The sequence below is a fragment of the Scylla paramamosain genome, chromosome 6 (genome assembly GCF_035594125.1).
Source record: "Scylla paramamosain isolate STU-SP2022 chromosome 6, ASM3559412v1, whole genome shotgun sequence".
NCBI classification, from domain to species: Eukaryota; Metazoa; Arthropoda; class Malacostraca; order Decapoda; family Portunidae; genus Scylla; species Scylla paramamosain.
In genome coordinates this window covers 21,474,497-21,481,996 of record NC_087156.1, presented here as the reverse complement: position 1 = coordinate 21,481,996, position 7,500 = coordinate 21,474,497, and the positions used below count along the sequence as shown (strand labels likewise).

General features: G+C 45.6%; 1 long non-coding RNA gene and 1 other non-coding gene across 2 annotated transcripts in view; both read right to left on the bottom strand.

Moving 5' to 3' along the window:
- The window catches only part of LOC135101393 (uncharacterized), a 26,160-nt gene that overhangs the window by 18,545 nt on the left and 115 nt on the right, over positions 1-7,500 (bottom strand). Inside the window, exon 1 of the long non-coding RNA XR_010269253.1 lies at positions 5,775-7,500. This exon is cut by the window's right edge and continues 115 nt beyond it. This is a non-coding gene — a long non-coding RNA (uncharacterized LOC135101393). The remainder of the gene's footprint in view (positions 1-5,774) is intronic.
- Trnas-gcu (transfer RNA serine (anticodon GCU)) lies at positions 2,880-2,961 on the bottom strand. Its single transcript has one exon. It is a non-coding gene; the product is annotated as a tRNA-Ser (tRNA).

The window sequence follows — 7,500 nt, the reverse complement described above, 5'->3', positions numbered from 1 at the left end:
TCCGCCTCCTTCCCTTTCCTCGTTATCCTCCCTCTATCTCACCCCGCCCCCCCTTGCTAAGAACCCCCCCGGCCCTGGATGGAAAGGGGCTCGCCGGGGTTGGTCAATGCTGAGATGAGGTGAGTAAATCTGCTTAAGTTCCTGACACTGTAAAGCGACCCAAGCGAAGAGGCTGAGCCGAAGTGGCTCTTCCTGTCCGCCGCTCCTCCTCCCCCTCCCTCGTCCCTCCCTTTATTCTTCCCTCCCCTCTCTTCCTCAATCCTCTTAGCCTCGCCCCTACGTGCCCTATGAATGACCCGCCAGTACTTGCCGCCGCCTTATGTAACTATCGCCTCTGACGCCGCCACCACCACCACCACCACCACCATCCCAACGCCACCTCACCACTCCCTCCCCCTCCCCGGCACTTGCTTCTCGGTTTCATTCTAACCCCTGCATCACTACCAACCACAACTAAACCACACCCACACTGATGCTTCCGCCACACCGCCACCGCCACACCACCGCCATCCTGTCCCGCTGCCGCCCAGCCCTCCCACCGTTCATTAGGGCACCGAGCGGAGTGTCCCAGCAGCCCATTCGCAGTACTACTTCTGGTGCGTGTTCTTCGAGCATTTATGTGACTTTAATGGAGATGATGGAGCGGCACGAACAAGACCGATCACGTCTCCTGGTTACGGTCCACAAACTACCGCTCAGGACCTTCGCCGCTTCGTTACGCAACCACTCAATGCTCTCGTAGTTTTCGGTAACAAAAAACAAATAAAGATTACTAGTGTTGCATCAAATATCGGCGAGGCTGTGATCGGGGTGGTGAGGCAGAGCAATAATGTACAATTGCTGAAAGTTACGTTATTCTACAATCCACGGACCGAAAACAAGCAATATTTGGCATTTACCTCCAGTTATCCCATCCTCAGCTCATAGTTTTTACAAAGCTCTTCCTATAAATTACCGCTTTTGTCCATGCATTAATTTCCTTTCGCGTTATACCTATGAAATTCACGGGAGATCATGACCTCACTACATACAACAGCTCTATATACAAGAACGCAGAGTGCGGCGCAGCGTGACGAAGAGGAAGGGAATCTCCGCAGGAAACATTTCAGGCTAAGTCCTTGAGAGAACAAAACGAACGCGAGCATCAAACATCTGACGCCTCTCCTTGTAAGGCTGAACGCAGAAATAACAAGCTGCCGGGGCCCACGTAACCAGTGGCGGAGGCGGCATTGTGGCCGAGAAGTCAACCGCACAGTGTATCCGATGTCTCGCCCGGCACCATCCTCGCCCCTACCTCGGATAATGGAACTCTTGCCCACTAATTGGATCTCCTGAAACCACAACTAAGAAGTATGAATAAGTCCGTGTATCCTGGCCGTCCCTGCCTCACTGCTTCCTCCTCGCCACTCCCCTCGAAGCACCAAAACTTGAAAGGGATTATAGCCACTGCTTGCCCTCCCCAGTTAAGTCTATGCATATCCAGTCTTACTATGAATGGTTTTCTGAGACACTTCTGTCCCCATCTTGATTACTTTCAATAGGATCTAAAAACGAAAATATATAGTAGTAGCGTAGGACAGAAAATTCATCAGTGGGGATAAAAGAGAAAGAAACATACATACTGGGAGAGAACAGAAAAAAAAATAAATTAAAGGGAAAAAAAGAAAGAGAGCCACTTTACTTAACTGCCTACTTTACTCCTCCTCCTCCTCCTCCTCCTCCTCCTCTATATCTCCACTTATTCCTTGACTAAAATAAAAATATAATACGAAAAAAAAAATATCTGAATAACTTTGCTGAATTTTAAACCAATCGCAAAAGATACAGATAAATAAAAAAATGAATAAATAAATAATGATAAATGAACAAACAATAAACAATTAACAAAATCAGGGAGGGTAAAATACAAAACTAGAATGAGAAGTAGGAAAATTTTTACCCACCTAACGTAACCTAACGTAACACACACACACACACACACACACACACACCATTCTCTATTATACTTCCTCCCTTTGGCGCGACTTCTAAAAAAGGGTTCACTCTTCCCTGACCGAAAACTGCATTTGGTCTCCCCTCCTCGTCTACCTTTCTGGCGGGCGACGGCAGATGGAATTTTTGGTCTCTCTCTCTCTCTCTCTCTCTCTCTCTCTCTCTCTCTCTCTCTCTCTCTCTCTCTCTCTCTCTCTCTCTCTCTCTGACCCGATTCCTACTTTATTTTTTTATTTATTTATTTATTTACTTATTTATTTTAGTAATGACAATCTCTCTCTCTCTCTCTCTCTCTCTCTCTCTCTCTCTCTCTCTCTCTCTCTCTCTCTCTCTCTCTCTCTCTCTCTCTCTCTCTCTCTCTCTCTCTCTCTCTCTCTCTCTCTCTCTCTCTCTCTTCCCATTACTCTATACTGCCACTATCTTCATCATTACCATACTATTACCATCAACATCACCACCACCATCACCTTCATCACTATCACTGCAGTAACCAGCATCATCACCATTATTGTCTGCTTCTATCAAACACGAAGTACGATCACAGAACAAGACAGTATACAATTATTGTAAATAAGATAAACCCGGTCAGCAAATACACACACACACACACACACACACACACATTTAAGTTAGCGTCACAGGTAAACACACGCCCCTGCACTGATTGATTCTTGCATGGAGGGATAGAACAGGGGGCTACACGGTACACGTGCAGCCCCGCACGTTTCCTGGTGGAGCATGGCGGGGCGAGGCGTGGCGTAGGTGGGCAGCAGGTGGGGCGGGACGTGGGGTGGTGGGCTGAACTATGCAACAGGTAGGAAACTCAGCATCCAATTCTCTAATCCACGAGGGAGAGGAAGCAAGGAAACGGGGAAAAAAATAAGTATCGACGAGGATGGGATTCGAACCCACGCACGGAGACCGTATTGGATTAGCAGTCCAACGCCTTAACCACTCGGCCACCTCGTCTACGAAATTGACACACACACTGGGTCACACTTCCAGGGATGCTATTTACACCTTATTCTGGAGATCGTAAATGACTAAACCTCTGCCTCCCTCGCGTCCCTGCATCAACCTCTCGTGGCACAGGGAGGCGAGGAATGCAGCTACGAGGCCACTGACACGCGTCCCTCCCGCCGTGACGCCATGAACCCCTGCACGTGACGTCACTCGGGTATGGCTTGAAGTGACGGGATGTCCTGGAGGGGAGGATATGACGCCCACCGTACCTGGCCCACTGCTGCTCATGGCGTAGGAAGCCTCATGACAGCCCGCCTCTCCTTGCACCATCATTACCACCACCGCTACCACTTGCTCTTTGCTCTATCCTTAAACCCTGTTCACTCCTCTCATTCTATCAGTATTCCCTCCTTCCCTCCCCTCATTCTACCAGTCAGGGGATTACCTCAATTACCTTGCCTTTACCTGTCCACCTTCAGTACCTTCCCGTCCGTAGTCATTAAGCGAGCTCCACTTGATCTCTCTCTCTCTCTCTCTCTCTCTCTCTCTCTCTCTCTCTCTCTCTCTCTCTCTCTCTCTCTCTCTCTCTCTCTCTCTGGCATATTCTCAGTCTCACACTAATTAAGTAATAGTCTGGAGGTCCCATCTAGGACTTTTACTTAATAGGGGTATGTGTTTGAAACGTAAGTAGGTAGATAGACTTGCTTTTTCAGTGTGTGTGTGTGTGTGTGTGTGTGTGTGTGTGTGTGTGTGTGTGTGTGTGTGTGTTAGAGTCAGTAACTAATTAACTACTTGCTTACTCTCACACACACACACACACACACACACACACACACACACACACAGAGAGACTTAATCCCACTGGAATACATAACAGTTCTTTAACTTGAACTGACTCGTGATGCATTGTTGGGAGGAGAGAGAGAGAGAGAGAGAGAGAGAGAGAGAGAGAGAGAGAGAGAGAGAGAGAGAGAGAGAGAGAGAGAGAGAGAGAGAGAGAGAGAGAGAGAGAGAGAGAGAGAGAGTCCTGGTAACACACAAGGGCATGAATAACAAACAAACCAATAAAAAGATAAATACCTTAAACCAAAAACATGTAACTCTAAAAGCCTTAACCTTCCATCCATCCATCCATTCATTCATTCATCCATCACAAACCATCCCATCCTATAACAATCATTCTCCCATAACCCCAACGTAGTCTCCTTGTCTCTGCCAGTCTCCCTCCACATCACTCTTCCTCAGTCACTAGGAAAACTTTTCTCTTATTATATATTCAGCCATCCCATTTTCATTATGCCCCCCCTCATTCCTATGCTCCATCATTCCTCTGGCTCGCGTTCATCTCTCTACTCTCTCTCTCTCTCTCTCTCTCTCTCTCTCTCTCTCTCTCTCTCTCTCTCTCTCTCTCTCTCTCTCTCTCTCTCTCTCTCTCGTCTCATCTCCTTTCCTCTTCTCTTTACCCGTCTGTTGGTTCTTCAGTGTACAGAACCATATTCTGAAACACTGCGCTGTAATAATCTATAGTTGAAGTTACACGGCATTTTAATTTCTTTTTTTTTTTAATAGGGTAATTTTCTAGAGTTCTTTCCCGGGCCTTATTACTGATCTATTCTCTTACCTTCTTTCGCATACACCTTTAGATACACCCCAAAACGTAAATATAAGGTATTGGAGAAATGCCCCCGTCCTTAGGGGCGTCCAGCGGGACGAGGCCCTTCCGGTTAGGTAATGTAAGGTTAGGTTAGATAATAAGTTAGGTTAGTGTCCTTAAGAGGGAGTCCAGCGATGCTTCGTCCTCCGGGCTAGGTTAGAAGAGGTTAGTCGCTTTAGACTTTCATATAAAAAATAACCTAACCTAACCGGGCGGGTTTTGTCCCTCGTGAATCCCCCCGTTTCTTAAGGACATTAAACTAAGCTAGCATTACCTAACCTAACCTAACCGAGGGGGCTTCCCCACCTTGGATCCCCCCTAAGGAGGAGGGCACTTCTTCCCCACCTTATATTTACGTTTTAAAGTGTATCTAAAGGTATAAGCGAAAGAATGGAAGAGAATAGACCAGTAATAAGGCAGGGGAAAGAACTCTAGAAAATTACCATGATCTCTGTGACCTTTTTGTAAAATAATCGTAATAGGAAAGCAGAGCGTTTCGGAATATGGTCCATAGAAAGAGTGTCTCACACACGCACGCACGTTAACACGTTAACTTGAATGCGTAGAGAGAGAGAGAGAGAGAGGGAGAGAGAGAGAGAGAGAGAGAGAGAAATTAAATAAATTGTATTGTGCTCAATACACCAGTGTTGAAAACTCCATGCGCTTCATTATTGAACTCAGATAATATTGTTAGCTATTCCAGTTTTCTTGTACATTTAAACTCAACAAATATCGTCATGTAGAGCAATAAAAGCAAGACGTTGTTAGTAACTCTATAAATGCATCGTTCTTCAACTACTATACATCATCAGTCTGGGCGAGTCCATCACTAAGGGGAGGGAAGTGACGGAGTGAAGGAACGAAGGGAGGGGGAGAAAGAGGACAGGTAGGAAAACTACTAATTCTTATTGCCTAAAAACAGATACTGAAACATTCACTAACGATCATTAACAAGGAAATAAAGAATTGGGAATGACGTAACGAGGAACAAGTGGGAGGAAGGCTCGTTCGCCAGCCAAACACCACCACCAACTCTCCCGCTTAGCATTGAAACTTCCGCCAATCCTACCACTCACTACGTATACCTAACAACTACGTATACCTAACCTAAAACCACACTTCATCCACCTCTCAGCGTTACTCCCCAGGCTCACCATACACTCACCGTCTTCCTGAGCAGTCGAAATCCCCCAGGAAGCCTTAGATATCACTAATGAAGGCCAGTTAACAGCGTGACTAGACGTAAACACAAACTCCCCGCGCACCTGGTGGAGCACTGAGGGTGGCGCACCTGGGACAGCACTGACTTCAACAAGTGACTTGCTACTGACTGACTACCCTGATGAAAAGGAGGAATCAGTGAACTAATAATATAAGATTACTTCACCCCAACTGATTTTCGGAGAAAACTACACAGAAAAAAAATAATAGAGATCTAGAAATGACGCAGTAGTTGATAAGAGCGCCAAATAAGGGTTGAATGTCAGTAAAATTGGGAAGTGTGGGAGGTTAACGTATAGGGGGTGTGACTGAATATGGCGCGATATTTGACTCCACGAATAAAGAAAATACCTACCCTCCACCTTTGACAGTGGTAGATGTTAAAAATTCGGGAGGTATTTCTACTATAGTATTTTTTTTTTTTTTGTGTGTGTGTAAGAGGGCCACTGGCCAAAGGTAACAAAAAAAAATGAGGAAAAGAAAAAAGGCAGACTTGAGTACCAGTTCCCAAAGATGTTCCAAACAAAAAAAAAAAAATGAAGGATAAGAGTCTTGAAACCTCATTTTTTAAAGACTTCAAGTCATAGGAAGGAGAAAATGCAGAAGCAGGCAGGAAGTTCCAGAGTTTACCAGAGAAAGGGATGAATAATTGAAAATACTGGTTAATTCGTGCATGAGAGGGATGGACAGGAGTGAGAGAAAGTAGAAAGTCTTGTGAAGAGAGGCTGCGGGAGGAGGAGAGGCAAGCAGTTAGCAAGATCAGAAGAACAGTTAACTTGAAAATAGCAGTAGAAGACAACTGTCAGGAATACGAGTAGGGTGTTGCATTAATTGCTCTAGGTCGTGAGGTACAGAAAAATTAAAGAGAAAGGAAGGGAAAGCCAGAGCTGGTGGTGAACACTGAAGTCTCAAAGAATGGAGATCTCCGCGAAAGGGAAGAGTCAGAATGTGTTCCACTTTGGAAGCTGAAAGAATTTTTTATAGTCAGAGGAGTTAGGTGAGAGGTATACAGCACATAAATTTAGCTCGAGAGTGACTCTGTAGTCGTAGCCAGATGGAAGAAAATTCGGAAGATTCAAGAGAGTTGGCACGAGAGCAAGTTAAGTCGTTGTGCACATAGACACAACATCCAACTTTGGACTGAAAATGAAAATAGAGAAATTAAGAGGGAACGGAGAAGAGACTACTGTCACTTGCTTCAGACATCTGCGTTTCAGTGGGAAAAAAAGACGAGGTTTAGTAGAGGAGGGGTGGTGTTTCACTAATTGAAAATTAGATTTAAGGCCGCGAATGTTGCAGAAGTTCATGAAGAAGAGTTGAGGGGGGGGCGGGATGGAGGTGTCAAGACACTTAGGGTCGATACCAAATGAAGAGCAGACCGACCTAGTGACATTTGTGGTCCCCTTCCCAGACGGAAAGGGACCACTGCTGTAGGAGTCACAATAAAATTTAGAATTCTGAGCGAAGGATGAGTTATCTTTAGAGTTATTTTGTGAGACACAAGTCGTAGCTGCGCCACTGGAGAGTTCAAAGCACCTCCTGATCCAGTACAAACCTGTCAGTGCTTCAGACCTCACTAGGAGTAATTATTGTTTCCTCTGGTGTCCACTGCCCCCTCTTTACTACTACTGCTACTATTTCGTCGCCATCACCATCACCACAACTACTAT